Raw genomic sequence first — 16,274 nt, forward strand, 5'->3', positions numbered from 1 at the left:
CAAGGAGGTATATTGTCTCCCTGCTTATTTAACTTACCGTATATGCAGAATTCATCATGTGAAAGGCTGGGCTGGATGAATCCCTAGCTGGAATTAAGATTGCCAGAAGAAATATCAACAACCTCGGATATGCAGATGACACAACATAGATGGCAGAAAGTGAGGAGGATTTAAAGAAACTTTTAATGAGGATGAAAGAGGAGAGTGCAAAATATGGTTTGAAGCTCAACATCAAAAAAACAAAGATCATGGCCACTGGTCCCATCTCCTCCTGGCAAATAGAAGGGGAAGAAATGGAGGCAGTGAGAGATTTTACTTTCTTGGGCTCCATGATCACTGCAGATGGTGAGAGCAGTCACAAAATTAAAAGACGCCTGCTTCTTGGGAGAAAAGCAATGACAAACCTAGACAGCATCTTAAAAAGCAGAGACATCACCTTGCCAACAAAGGTCCGTATAGTAAAAGCTATGGTTTTCCCAGTAGTGATGTATGGAAGTGAGAGCTGGACCATAAAGAAGGCTGATGGTGCTGGAGGAGACTCTTGAGAGTCCCATGGACTGCAAGAAGATCAACTCTATCCATTCTTAAGGAAATCAGCCCTGAGTGCTCACTGGAAGGACAGATCCTGAAGCTGAGACTCCAATACTTTGGCCACCTCATGAGAAGAGAAGACTCCCTGGAAAAGAACCTGATGTTGGGAAAGATGGAGGGCACAAGGAGAAGGGGACAACAGAGGACGAGATGGTTGGATAGTGTTCTCGAAGCTACCAGCATGAGTTTGACTAAACTGCTTGAGGCAGTGGAAGACAGAAGTGCCTGACGTGCTCTGGTCCATGGGGTCACGAAGAGTAGGACACGACTAAACGACTAAACAACAACAACAACACCTCCACATAGCTACCAAGCAAACAGGGTTCTATGGAACTAACCTCTGTGAACTAAGGTGGGGGAGTTAAGAGAGACAAATGCAGAATCCTGTGTATATGGTCCAGAATGATCCAAATGGGAAATAAGTACTAAAGCATGCAGAGGGGGAAATTTTGAAAATGGTGCAGTCTAAGCGTCGGAAGGGAATAAAGAGAAAGTAAAGTGAAAATGAAAAGGATTTTAGGGGAAATAAAAACCTATAAAAACTGCATGTGTCTGAAACTGTTCATGAACCAAATATCCAGGCCTCAAAAGGCTGGCTCAGAGAAAATAGCGAAGAGCAGCTTCAAAAACTGAAGCAAGAAAAGCAAAGAAAACTGGGCTCCAGAGAAACAGAACAAGCAGAAATAGAAAAAATGAGCTAAGTCAAAAAAATAAAATTAAGCGGAAAAGGGAAAGAAGTGAGCGCTAGCACTGAACACAGTCTATTTTTTATCTCCAATGACACCCCCAATTTTTCTGCATTCTGATTTGTCATTTGCCCCCCTCATCCCACTTTTTCTTACACACACACACAAAATCAGTTCTGTATCGGTAAGTAGAAGGTCAGAGGAGAGACCTATGACCAGTTTTCCATTGTTTTAGGGTTTTCCATTGAACCAGTTTTCCATCATTTTAGGGTTTGACATGTTCTTAACATTATTAGGGTACAGGGAAGCTCGCACAGCCCTGCCAGTCGCATGGAGTAACAAATCTTCACACTTCACACTGACTATGGACTTATTAGCATTTCTGCTTCTCAGATTTCAAGACCGCTATCCAGGTGTACTCTACCAAAATTTTCTTCCATTCTATTCTATCCACAGTTTTTTGGGGTAACCATGCAGACAGATTTGTCCCCCAAACTGAGTTCAGTAACACTCTCCAGATGCTATTGTTCTCAGGTTCCAATCATCCCCAGCCACCATGGCCAACAATCAGGGGTGATGGGAGTCCAACATCTGGAAAACCCCATGTTGACTACCCCTGATTTATGGGTACAAGTGGTGTTCACACGTTACATCCAGTCAGTGCACAGCCTGTGTGTACCTATGTATAGAACAGTTGAGCTGTCCAAATCAATAAATTTACACCATTTCACAGCTTATGCATGTGTTCAGCATAATGTGTTAAGAAGCATACAAGCGTGGGGGTTTGGTAAAATTCCCAGGAAGAGAGTTGGCCTGAAGGGAGGCTTCAGTTTGTGGTAAAGCTGGAGGAGGGCATGTTGAAATTTGAGGATTTTTTAAATAAAAAAAGAAGCCCCATGAAATGCCTACATACTTGTAATGATGAATCAAAACTTGACGTATTATTGCTATTGTGTTTACATTTTGATTTTTTGTTAGCTTGTCTAGGAAATGACTGCCTGAAGAAGCAGGGTAAAAATCGCCCAAAATAAGCAAGCAAGGAAGAAATCTCTGGATTATAACCACTGTGAATGTGAGTTGTGTTTTCCATACTTACTAGGGAGGAAGCTTTAGTAAAGACAGTGGAATTTCCTTCCAATTAAGCATGCAAATGATTGCACTGATAAACTACAAGACTTAAGTTCTGTTGAACAGAATGTGCTTCCTTGCTCAGACATTGATGCAGATGGAAGGCATTTCTGATTTTTTCCCCTTTGATACCTAGAAATCAGTATATGTGCTTTAATTTGTACCAAGAAAAACGAGGCTGGTCTCGTGCCCATAAGTAGTACTTTTAAGATAATTCAGGGTGACACTCTCATCAGGTTTTTCCAATACAGTTTAAACCAACATTAAAACAGAAATGGATTTTTCAAGGAACCGAGTCTGTGGGAAGGGCTTTCAAAAGTCATATGAAAACATGGGCAATCATAGTATTAAGGAAATGACAGCTTACAGCAAGTAAAATTGATTTTGAACAGTTCATGGTGATGAAGCAAGATAAAATTTAGGGTGGGGTTTAAGGAGGAGGAGGCACATGTATTTCAAGATGAAAGACTGAGTGTTCAGGAGACACATTTAGATACTTTCGAAATTAAACTTGAACCACTTGACATGTTGGGTTTGTTCACACTGACCTTGTGTGGTACAGCATAGCTTCTCTCTTTTTTTGTTAGGTAACAACCATTGAGGGTGCTATAAACCTGTGGGCTATTAATTCCATTCGGTGAAGCTTGAAACAACCCAACTATGAAAATAAGCTATCTCAAAGCTGTCCTTTATCGGGGAAGAAGTAACAACACCTGGTTGGTTTCATTTCTAAATAAAAAATAGCCAGACTCATTTCTAGAAGATATGGCGTTCTTTTGAAGTGTGGTTGTTATCTAGTTTGCTACAGTATGCAGAAAACATCATGCACAACTTTGCATCAAATGTTATATTGTACACAAGAGCCAGGATGGCTGCTTGTGGTGGGTGAATAATAAGATTGGTGGCCAAAGGGGATGAGCTCCCAGAGAATGACAATTCAATGCCAGGTGACAAGCTGCAGAAACATATTGTCCATTATGAGACTGGAAGCAAGCATGCTTACAAAAATATTTCCAGAGCACTGCACATATGCTATTCTAATTAAAGGACTTCTGTGTGTATGCCTTTAAAGCAGCCGGGCTGCGGGGATTTGATCTGTTGAACACTGATCAAGCATGTGCAAAATCTCATTTAGCATTCTAAAAGATGGAGAAACAGTGCTTGATTCATATCACAACCAAACACTACAAGCTGGGCAAATTCATAAACTCAATCGGTTAACTAATTATACACTTCAAAAGCATCACTATCTGCTACTACCTGAGCCTACGGTTCACATTTCTCACTGTGGAATCATAGTATTTTAATATTCTTTTGGAAGCCGCCCAGAGTGGCTGGGGAAACCCAGCCAGATGGGCGGGGTATAAATAATAAATTATTATTATTATATTATATAGCAAAGAAGCCTCTCAAATTTACCTGATAATTTGTGGTGAGCGGTTAAACCACAGAGCCTAGGACTTGCCGAGCAGAATGTCGGCGGTTCGAATCCCCGCGATGGGATGAGCTCCCGTTGCTCGGTCCCTGCTCCTGCCAACCTAGCAGCTCGAAAGCACGTCAAAAGTGCAAGTAGATAAATAGGTACTGCTCTGGCGGGAAGGTAAACGGCGTTTCTGTGCGCTGCTCTGGTTCGCGAGAAGCAGCTTAGTCATGCTGGCCACGGGACCCGGAAGCTGTGCGCTGGCTCCCACAGCCAATAAAGCGAGATGAGCGCCGCAACCCCAGAGTCGGCCACGACTGTACCTAATGGTCAGGGGTCCCTTTACTCTTTGTGATGCTCCATTTGTATTAGTAAGAACAGAGAACTGACACTGAACGATGACTAGGGAGATAACATGCCAGCAATGATAAGAGCTAGAGATGCTCTTTCATACAATCACAGTGGCTTCTCAAATTTAGCAAGACTGGCACTGTTTTTCTCTGATGCAGCTGCATCCTATAATGGTCATAATTTTATTATATATATGCTGCCCATCTGACTGGGTTGCTCCAGATGCATCCTGACAGTTAAGCCCTCGTTGAGAACATTTGCTCACAACTATTATTCCAGTACATATAGAAATCTTTCCAAAATTTCATCTTTGTGAATTCCTATATGAAATTCACTGTCAGATTAATGTGCAGGGTGGAATTGAGTTATCCAGAGCATTTTGCACTTTGTTTGTGATACAGTTGTTGGCTGTTTACATATATTCTAAAAAGCTGTTCCTGGGTGAGGAATATTGACCACTATGTCATTTAACAGCTAGAGTACATGAAACCACTGCATGAGATCACCCACTATGTTTTATAAATGCTATAAGGTGCCCAGAGTGGCTGGAGAAACCTGGCCAGATGGGCGGGGTATAAATAATAATAAAAATATTATCCAAGATTTGGGTGTGGTGCCAATATGCTGCTGACGCTGACATCCCAATATTTCCTTTATTTACCTCTAACTACAAAGAAACTGTTTATGTTCTGAAGCAGTATCAGATGTAAATAGTAAACTGGAGGAGGGCCAATAGCTTTATCTTTAATCAAGTCAGGACAGAGGTCTTCCTGGTCAGTAGAAGTGCAGATCAGAAAATTGGGATTCAGACTGTCTTAGATGAGGTCATACTCTCCTTAAAGTCTTAAGTCACATTTAAAAAGGTAAAGGTAAAGGACTCCTGACAGTTAAGTCCAGTCGCAGACAACTCTGAGGTTGCGGCACTCATCTCGCTTTACAGGCCGAGGGAGCCGGCGTTTGTCCGCAGTTTTTCCAGGTCATGTGGCCAGCATGACTAAGCCGCTTCTGGCACAATGGAACACCAAAACCAGAGCAGCACACAGAAACGCTGTTTACCTTCCCGCCGGAGTGGTACCTATTTATCTACTTGCACTTTTTGGTGTACTTTTGAACTGCTAGGTTGGCAGGAGCTGGGACCAAGCAGCGGGTGCTCACCCCATCATGGTGATTCGAACCGCCGACCTGCTGATCAGCAAGCCCAAGAGGCTCAGTGGTTTAGACCACAGCGCCACCTGCCTCCAGGTTGCGTTTAGGGTATATTAAATAAAAATATGTGGATCAGAAAGCAAGCAGAATGTTTCATGGACTGACGAAGGAATAGAAAGGGAAGCAGTTTCTGGGTTAATTAAAGAAAAGACTATGAAGTACCTTGTTGGAGGCCCAAATATTCCATAGGGAAAAACAAAGTATGTCTGAATGATAATCTGCTGTAGCTAGAAGGGATTCCAGGAACAGAAATTCTTCTATCTATTCCCCACCCCCCATTTCTTCAGGGCTTATAAGCAAGACCAGTAATCATTTATATGGATTTACAGAAATATTTTGACATGGTTGTGCATGAATGATTCATACTTAGCATAAAAGTTGAAATTTGTGGGTTCAGAGACATAGGAAAATAATATGTACTCTATAAGTTGAAAAAAGCCACATCTAAAATGGGGAAACAGTTGTAAAATCAGGTATATAAAATTTGGGGGGGAAGTTTTAGCTGAAGTCTCACAGGACACACTCAGAGAGCCTTTCCTACATTTTTTGAAAATAGATATTGATCCTCATGCTAATAGGCTTGGAATAAATATAAGGTAGCGTAATCCTCTCTACCCTAATATGCTGCCCAAAGAATCCAGAACAAATCTTATGAGAGAACATTTCAGTATATAAGGGAGATCTCAGACAGTACAAATAATCATTGCCTTAAATCTCTTACCCAACTCTAAATTGTAGTAAAAGCAAGTGCAGCTTAAAAAAACCTCTGTACTGATCTCTATACCTTTTAACGCTCAGGTTCATTTGTATGTTTACTGCTTACAAATGATTAACCGCTGAAAGTTCATCAATTTGCTTGGATGCATTAAGGCAAAAAGATTAAAGTGAATAAGGTAAAGGTAAAGGGACCCCTGACCATTAGGTCCAGTCGTGACCGACTCTGGGGTTGCGGCGCTCATCTCGCTTTATTGGCCGAGGGAGCTGGCGTACAGCTTCCAGGTCATGTGGCCAGCATGACTAAGCCGCTTCTGGCGAACCAGAGCAGCGCACGGAAACGCCGTTTACCTTCCCGCTGGAGCGGTACCTATTTATCTACTTGCAGTGGCGTGCTTTCAAACTGCTAGGTTGGCAGGAGCTGGGACCGAACAACAGGAGCTCATTCTGTCGCGGGGATTCGAACTGCCAACCTTCTGATTGGCAAGCCCTAGGCTCTATGGTTTAACCCACAGCGCCACCCGCGTCAGAACAGAAAACTCCTCTGTATAGATTGGAGAGAATGTAACAGAGAATGCTAGTTCTGATACTATAGGATGACCACCACTGTGGTTTTGTGACTATGTTACCATCATGCTTCTGAGTTTTGCAATGTCTTAGAGACCTTCTAGCTCCACACGTATCTGAAGGTCTCTAAGACATGCTAATTGTGACAATTAGATATTACGTCAGGATTCAGTATAATGTCCAGATCAAGGGTAATAGTACCACTTTATTCTGCTTTGGTCAGACCACACCTGGAACACTGTGTCCAATTCTGGACAGCGCAGTTGAAGAAGGATATTGACAAGCTGGAACATGTGGTGAGGAGGGTAACCAGGAGAGCCAGTGTGGTGTAGTGGTTAAGAGCAGTAGTCTCGTAATCTGGGGAACCGGGTTCGCGTCTCCGCTCCTCCACATGCAGCTGCTGGGTGACTTTGGGCCAGTCACACTTCTTTGAAGTCTCTCAGCCCCACTCACCTCACAGAGTGTTTGTTGTGGGGGAGGAAGGGAAAGGAGAATGTTAGCCGCTTTGAGACTCCTGAAGGGGAGTGAAAGGCGGGATATCAAATCCAAACTCTTCTTCTTCTTCTTCAAAATGATAAAGGGTCTGGAAACGAAGCCTTATGAGGAATAGTTGAGAGAGTTGGGTATGTTTAGCTAGATGGCCCTCAGATTCCCTTCTAGCTCTAGAATTCTATGATTCTTTAAGTTTCATACCAAACATTTTCACTGGACCTACAGCATGTGGGACATGGAAATTTAACTCTTTCATCCCCACCTGTGTTCCTGATGAAAGTCAGTACATGACACACAAGGGGCTATGGGCCTTAGAAAAAGCTCTTCTAATAGGATTGTTGTTGTTGGGGGTCTTCTGTTCCTAGATCTTAATTTATATAATTAAATATGAACAAGAAGTCATCTGCCACAGCTTACGATTAAAGCTTCAGAACCATATCTCGGCTCTGCCTTCATTATGCAGTTATAGTGCAGTTGAAGCATACCATGTCTAAAGACATGAATATTCTGTTGGAAAGAATGTCTAGCAAGGGATGACATTGGTATCATCAAGGACAGAACGATATTGGATTTATAGGCTGTCAGGCACCATAAAAGAATCCGACAGCTGAGGTTCTACCCCCCTCATGTCATGTGATATCACTCTGAATTGAGTATAACAAGAGAGGGCACCTCAGTAATATGATTAAAGGAAGACATTTGGCTTGTGCCTTTTAAAGTAAGCCACGCATTCCAATCTCAGGTGGGTAAACGATCACACAGAAGTCCAAGTTGCATCCCCCTAGGAATTTAAAATAGCACACAACTGCCCTTGTCATGATTGGACTAGGAGGAAAGTTAATAGCCAGTTTTAACAAAGGATATTTAAATTCATCCACTGATTTAAATGACTTTTTTTTTTTAAAAAACCAAAGCATTTAGTTCACTGTAATTAAAGTACAGCTCTTTCTGCTATTGCCAATTATAAGATACAGGACAGGATTCAGCTGACATACCAGCATGATCAAGTTCACTGTCAAACTGTGGTCCTTCATTTTTAAAACATGCATGCTTTAATTGGCTTTGGAATGTAAGATATATTATTAACTGGCCTGACAAATGACTCTTTTACTTCTACAGCCAGTATTCATGTTTACAGTTGGAGGTTCCAGAAACCTTTAAGTAACGATCGGGGGGCGGGGGTGTTTGTTGCTAAGCACCACTTATTTATTATTTTGAAAGATCTCTAAATTTGCTTTTTTTAAAAAGGATGAAAAGATTGCTCAATTCTACACCTCATTTGGATTTAACTATTTTTTTTTAAAAAAACGTGATGCTTTGGCTCATTGTAACCTTCTGGGAAGTAAACCAGCTGATCTCACTCAGACCTAGAGAACTTGCAGAAGAGAACATTGTTAAGTTTTATTAATAGAAACCTAATATATAAGATTTTGGGTGCTTTGCTTAAGCATTGTGAAGCCTTGTTGAGATTGCTGAATTTAATTAGGAGTGTCATTGCTTAAGGATGGGAAATGGGTTATTGTTGCAACCTACCCAGAATTGGAGTGAATTTGGGGTTCTGCCTTGATGCATTTTGTGGGCGCTTCCTGGTATCTGCTTCAATGATTTTTATTTGTCTCTGCTCATGATAGACCTATGCCAGAGTCCTCAAACACTAGTCGTGGCTGATGACATCATTAGCCCATGGAAATACTTGTGACCTTTTCAAAGATTTGACCTGCAACATGTGACAGCAGCTTCTCATCGCCACTGTTGTTCTGTCCTAAGGAAGTTTTCTTATTGCGTGTGGAGGTCCCCAAGCCACCCCTCAAAATAATTCACAAATCACATGTAATTTTTGTTTAAGGTTTTTGGCATAATTTTGGCCACAACTTTATTAAAATACATAATCTGTGAGTGGTTGCTTAGGCATTCATTATGACTATCTGTCCCCCCGCCTGGGACAGAACTGACTTTCCAAACTCTCTTGGAAGCCAGTGAAGGGAAAACAATGTTGGGGATCAGTTGAGCTGAGCGACAGTCCCTCACCGCTCACCCAACCAGCTCCCCAAGGCTTGCCGGCCCTGGTCCCATTTCAGGGATTGGACGAAATTGTGGCAAGCCCCAGGATTCCTTTAACGGAATTCCCTTCCACACCACTATTGGAGGGGCAGGCCCAGCCTATCCTGACCCCTCCTCCACCAATTTTTATAACCAATGCCAAACCGCAACCTTACAAGTTTGACGAATTGCTAAATAGTAGGCAAAAAACAAATGGCCAATCAGCCAAATGGACAAAATTCCTATTAGGCCCCTGCCCCAACGGCAGACGACCCCATGACAGGCATAGCAAAGTCAGCCAGAACAGAGGGCGGGCGGGTGATCCGATGCACTCAGTGAAAGAGAAAGCAAAAGCAGAGTGCCCCAATATTTAAAACCTTTGGTCCCACCCACCCAATTTGCAACATGCAATTTGCCCCAGCAACCCAGTCATCCAGTCGTTGCTTCAGGCAATCACCATTAACCTGCCTGGCAACAGAGGGTTGGCCTGGCAGATCCCACCGCAACACGTGCTTTCATTTTAGGGAGAACACGCTTTGCTAGGATAAGGAGGGCTCATACGTTCCAAGAAGCCCCCAGCCTCGACAGCGATCTTATCTCTGCATTGTTAAAGCCTCTAGATTATGGCAAGGAATCTCATTTGCCCCTTCCAGAGTCTGGAATAGATACTCCTACATGCTTTTTGAAATTTCTATAATATTTTTATATAATATAATATAATATTTTTTTGAACGTTTGTTCAGAAAAAAAATCAAAGGAAACAAGCCAAACCCCACAGATATAATGTATTGAAACATTTCAGCCTCTTCTTCGGTGTTTGAAAGGCTTGAGAAATACATATCAAGCTTAAATTGCAAAGGAAGATGGTAGAATGCAAATATATTTTCAATCTAGGGCTTAGCCTAACAGGTACATTTTGGGAAAGGCTTGTACCTGAAGGAGCGTCTCCACCCCCATCGTTCTGCCTGGACACTGATGTCCAGTGCCGAGGGCCTTCTGGCGGTTCCCTCACTGTGAGAAGCCAAGTTACAGGGAACCAGGCAGAGGGCCTTCTCGGTAGTGGCACCCGCCTTGTGGAACGCCCTTCCAGCAGATGTCAAAGGAAAAAACAACTACCGGACTTTTAGGAGACATCTGAAGGCAGCCCTGTTTAGGGAAGCTTTTAATGTTTAACAGACTATGGTATTTTAATATTTTGTTGGAAGCCGCCCAGAGTGGCTGGGGAAACCCATCAAGATGGGCGGGGTATAAATAAATTATTATTATTATTATTATTATTATTATTATTATTATTATTATTATTATTACCATCTTCAGGGCTATTTAAGACAATTTCTTTGCCACTTAATATACAAGAGAAAATTTAAAAGCCACAGATATTGCAAAATTATACAATAAAACCACTAACACAAATGACTAAAATGGCAATAAAAAGCACAACAATAAAGCCTTATTACACACAAAAGAAAGGATTCAGCTTTAACCATCAGGGAAAGCCTTGCAAAAAGCTATGCTCAAAAGATGACTGAAGGATACCCAACAATAGTGACGTAGCAGATCATCATATCATAAAGTGGTAACCATAGACATTAGGTTTCAAGTTAGGCAGATGTGCTATTTTGCCAGGAAAAGTTGTTTACATGGTTCCAAGACATCTGCAGGTTTGGAAGTTTCCCCTTGCTTGAGTGTAAGACCCCAGCCCTAGAAATGTATGTGCATAAACTTTCAAATAAGTCACACTGTAGCATGGGAATTACATCATCCATAATGCAGTGGAATCAAATGTGTGCATGCCATAGCATGTGTGGCCTCCGAGGAAACTGAGATATAGGCATCCATTTACACTTTCTTCTTTGTCTGCCTGTTCAGCAAGACTATTTCCCCCCCCCTAAAAAAAAAAAAAAGCTTCATGATTACTTTTCAAATATGTATATATTCTGTTTTATGGTGGGGAAAATGGGGTGGAGGAGAGGGAAATGCAATCAGTACAGTGCAAAATCTAATCCAATGGGAAAGGCATATAATTCGAAAGACATTTATTCCCAGGTTGTTACACTATGCTTTATGGCTGCTGTGCTTCTTTTATAATGAGATTGATTGTGCAGACACAAAACATTACAGCTTCTGTTTAAAGCAAACGAACAAACCATTTATCTTTGTCACAGATAGAAAAACAAGCAAATTTTGGAAACGATACTTTCCCAGAATGTTTAAACTAACAGGAAAAAGGAGGGAAAGATGGTTTTACCACATGCAAAGCTGCCATTCCAGAGTACTTAAAATTCTGTTTCGTTGTTGTCAGGGCTGCCTCAAGTCTCAGCTCACAAAAGACCAACGCCTTTCTTTTCTTATATACAAAAGTGTTTATTGCAGTTCATTGTTTGCTTCAGGTCCGAGGCGCGCAGCCCTACGTCTGCTAGGCTTAGACCGCTGAAGTCCCTTCTGAATCTGTCCCTGCCCTGCACCAGTTTAAGAGGCTTGCGCTGCTCCACCTCTTTCTCTCTTTCCTTTTCCGCAGGGTCTTTCTGCCCGCTGGGGTTTCGCCCCTCCTGGATTCCTCCGACGCGGAATCAGACTGCTCTTGCCCCCTCCTGCGGGCTTTGGGACCTGGCCCCTCCTCCGGGCTCCCTGTACTTCCGTGCGCCTCTACATTTGAACTTGGCGCGTGCCCCCAACCTCTAACTTTCCTTTTGACAGCTACGCTACTCCCTTCACTACTCCCCTCCCCTTCCGGGAGGGTGGCTTGCTCCGACCTCCCTCCTTTCTCTACTGCCGGAGCCGCCTCCCCTGATACACTGGAACCTCCACCCCCTTCACTGCACTCTGGCGGGGAGGCTGGTCCTGACGCCCAGCTGCCACTTTGGGATCCCCCGCTGGCCCCCTGCTCCTGACAAGTCCCCCCTGGGGCTCCCCTGGCCTTGACCACCGGCGCCCCCTTCTGGGAATCCTCTGATTCGCTGGAAAGACTCATGGAATCTCTAGAGTCATTGTCATCCTCTTCCTCGCTGTCCTGGGATTCATCCCCATCGCTCTCCATCTCCTGCCTACCCTGTGCCTCTGTCCCTGAACCCCTGACAGTTGTTGTTGTTTTAAAAAACATAATTCATCCAAAGGCCCTTTTCTATCATCAAAGTTTTATTGAAGAAGAACAACAAAAGTCACAGCAAAAGGGAAATCTCCCTCCAGGCATTCTTTATTTGCTTATTTAATATACCTTGCACCCAGATCTTTAAACTGCTTACTTGTAAGTAAGAGCCACTGAATTTACTAGAATTGAATCGCAAACAAATACACAGGAAACAACTGTCTTAATAATATAGCAGTCTGGTGCATAACAGAAACAAATGCAATAGATCTCCCATAATATGTTGCTGAAGGCCACAGAGCTCCAGCTGTTCTGTATGCTAGGCCAATCTGCAGTTTAACACAACTTTCAAGAACGCTGTATGTGCTGGGTCACTGATGGCAGGCATGTCTAGTCTCACCAGCTGACTCTTGCACCATGCTTTTGGTAAATGATAAAAATAATAATGTTAAGTTAATGTGTTGTTGTTGTTGTTTAGTTGTTTAGTCATGTCCGACTCTTCGTGACCCCATGGACCAGAGCACGCCAGGCACTTCTGTCTTCCACTGTCTCCCGCAGTTTGGTCAAACTCATGCTGGTAGCTTCGAGAATACTATCCAACCATCTCGTCCTCTGTCATCCCCTTCTCCTTGTGCCCTCCATCTTTCCCAACATCAGGGTCTTTTCCAGGGAGTCTTCTCTTCTCATGAGGTGGCCAAAGTCTTGGACCCTCAGCTTCAGGATCTGTCCTTCCAGTGAGCACTCAGGGCTGATTTCCTTAAGAATGGATAGGGTTGATCTTCTTGCAGTCCATAGGACTCTCAAGAGTCTCCTCCAGCACCATAATTCAAAAGCATCAATTCTTCGGCGATCAGCCTTCTTTATGGTCTAGCTCTCACTTCCATACATCACTACTGGGAAAACCATAGCTTTTACTATACGGACCTTTGTTGGCAAGCTGATGTCTCTGCTTTTTAAGATGCTGTCTAGGTTTGTCATTGCTTTTCTCCCAAGAAGCAGGCGTCTTTTAATTTCGTGGCTGCTCTCACCATCTGCAGTGATCATGGAGCCCAAGAAAGTAAAATCTCTCACTGCCTCCATTTCTTCCCCTTCTATTTGCCAGGAGGTGATGGGACCAGTGGCCATGATCTTCATTTTTTTCAAAAGTTGTTCAGCTTTTTTTTGGCAAAGTTGTTCAGCTTTACCAACGATTTCTGCCCAATGCAGTTTCTGATTCCCAAATCCCGGACGTATTGCAACCCTAAATCATGAGATCTGGAACAACACCCAGCCCCATTTTTCTTGATCTCATTCTGAATACCTGCTGCATAGGATTAATAACAGTTAAGATCCATGATATATATGTGCTGAAGCTAAGCAGATGTGATCTTGTCTGTTGCCTGTGGACCATATATTCAGAGGAAGAGTAGTTTATAGTTATAATAATACAGGAGGCCAGGGGACTGAACCAAGGATACTGCCTTATTCCTTACACCACTGGAACACATCTCAGACTAAAGGAATCCTTCATATGGTATTTTCTACATTGAAGCACCACTCGTGTATGTACTATGGCTCATCACCCAAGCCAGACCAGATGACTTAAGAAACCAATAGAAGTCTGGCTAAGGTAAAGGTAAAGGTACCCCTAACCATTAGGTCCAGTCGCGGACGACTCTGGGGTTGTGCTCTCATCTCACTCTATAGGCCAAGGGAGCCGGCATTTGTCCGCAGACAGCTGGTGGCCAGTATGACGAAGCCACTTCTGGCAAACCAGAGCAGCACACGGAAATGCTGTTTACCTTCCCGCTGGAATGGTAACTATTTATCTACTTGCACTTCAACGTGCTTTCAAACTGCTAGGTGGGCAGGAGCTGGGACCGAGCAACGGGAGCTCACCCCATCGCGGGGATTCGAGCCGCCGACCTTCTGCTTGGCAGTCTCAATCTGAGTAACTTGACTTCCGGAGGTGGCGCCAACGGCAATGGCGGATTCCCTCTAATTCGGAGGGAATCTGCTCCACAGAAATTGGGTCTGACACCGCTTCGGCGCAGCGGGGACCCTTTAAATCACAGGCGGGTGAAGCCTGTGACCCTGGGACTTGGCGGGCACTGTTTGCGCCCCCCCCCAATCTGCAAAGGAACCCGGTAACGGGCTCCGGAACAGAGCGGGGAGGTGGCGCTGTGCTGTGAGTCATCTGCTTCTTTTGTGGAGTGAAGCCGCGTAGCTGTTGCCGGAGAGCGCTGCCTTTTTTCCTGGACAATTCGGACTTTAAAACAAATACCCGTGAGTACTTAGAATTTGAACAAATGGGACAGTAAATGAAGATTTGTGAAAAGGACAGAATTGGACTATAAAAAAAAGAGAAAAAAATCTATTGAATTCGGTACGGAGCGGGAAGGGCTAAACAGGAAGTCACCCTTCCGTTCTTTTGTAAATAGAACAAAGCAAAGGCAATTTACACTAGAGCTTTGAAAATCGCTTTTAAAAGAGTGGATTCCAACATTTTAAATTGGGAATATTTTTTTGGACTACTTGAAGTAGTAAAAGGAAGTTATTTTCGTCCTGATCCTGGAGCGGGGAAGTCAGGACTGACGTGAATTTATCAAGATAACTGTGTGTGACAGATAGCTAAAAGAAGAGAATCTTTGTGACTTTACTGTTCCCTTTCGCATTTTAAAGGAATATATATGGACAAAGTATTTCAAGTATTTTGGAAATGTACCAAAAACAAATATAAGTCTTCCCCCTAGGGGGAGCCTTTGAAACTGTAACTAATTCCAAGGACTTGACAGTTGCTACAAAATAACCGTGGGAAAGCGTGACAATGTTTTCAGAAGTTGTGGTGTGCCTGCTTTATAAAACAAATACTCTACTGGAAGAATTACAGATGAACCGGAAGATTTGGAACTGGAAGATAAGGTGAACCGGATGGCCAATTCGACTGGAAATCTTAGACAGGCAGTGGAAGGTTTTGACCAGACTGTGGGAATATATGTGGAGTCTATCCAGGACTCAAACCAGGAGTGTGTTTTGACAGAACAGGGGTTTGTGGCATTAAATCAGGAGTGTGTCTTGACAGAACAGTCCCAACAGGAGTTTGATCCTTCGGATTTGACAAAGGAACTTGGAAAAAAACAGATTTGGGAAGGGAAAGTTCGGTGTGGTTTGGAAATGGGGGGCTGGATTGACCCCCCTATGTCGGGATATCTGGACTTTTTAAATACAGTAACAGGCTGCGATATGTTTGGAATTGTGGGGGCCCACAATTTCGGAGGGCCCTTGAAGCATGCTCTTAAATACTACATGGAATGCAGCGATGAATACGGAAAAGGGTCTGATCTGATGAGAAGGGCTAAAAACACTACTAAGTTGGAGTTATCACGAGCAAGTGACTACAGCCACAAATATGAAGAAAAGCCGCGGAAGGGCCATGGAAGTGACCTGAGGGCCTCGGACATAAGGTCACCGGGTTAGATTGAGGAATAAGGACTGACAAATCCCGGAACCAGGAGGAAGGGACGTTGGATAAAGATTGGACTTGTTTATATGCTTTTTTCTCTTTTTTTTTTAACTAATAGAATGTTTTATAAAGTTGATGAATGATAGAATGATAGAAAAATGAATGATAGAAAAATGTTGGAAGAAATTACCTGGCTTTAGTAAAGATGCATAAAGAATTATGAAAGAACATTATGAACACAAGAAGTTGGTAAAGTTAAGACTTAAATTTTAAACTTTAAGGTTTATTTTATTATAGAAGGATAGGATTAAATTAGTTGAGAATTTCTTTTATGTTTTATTTTTTTTTTGAAATATGGAAAGGAAAGGATTTGCTGGGATAATTAATAACTAGAATACAAAGGAAGGGAGGAGGAGGAGGTCTAAGAAAGAAGGTAATGACAGTTAAGGATCTGAAAATAATGAATTTGTTCTGTTTTCTTTTATTTTTCTTCTGTATCTTCTATTTTCTCATATTTTTATTTTTATTTTTTGTAATTTTTTGTGTGTAAGC

At 42.7% G+C, this 16,274-nt stretch overlaps 1 long non-coding RNA gene across 1 annotated transcript; it reads left to right on the forward strand.

The window, feature by feature from the left end:
* Positions 1–2,254: 2,254 nt before the first annotated feature.
* Positions 2,255–3,169, forward strand: LOC308476056. Its single transcript, XR_013985659.1, has 2 exons — positions 2,255–2,349; positions 2,993–3,169. It is a non-coding gene; the product is annotated as an uncharacterized lncRNA (long non-coding RNA).
* The last annotated feature ends 13,105 nt before the right edge of the window (positions 3,170–16,274 follow it).

This window comes from Podarcis pityusensis, assembly GCF_964106645.2.
Source record: "Podarcis pityusensis genome assembly, chromosome: 4".
Taxonomy (NCBI): domain Eukaryota; kingdom Metazoa; phylum Chordata; class Lepidosauria; order Squamata; family Lacertidae; genus Podarcis; species Podarcis pityusensis.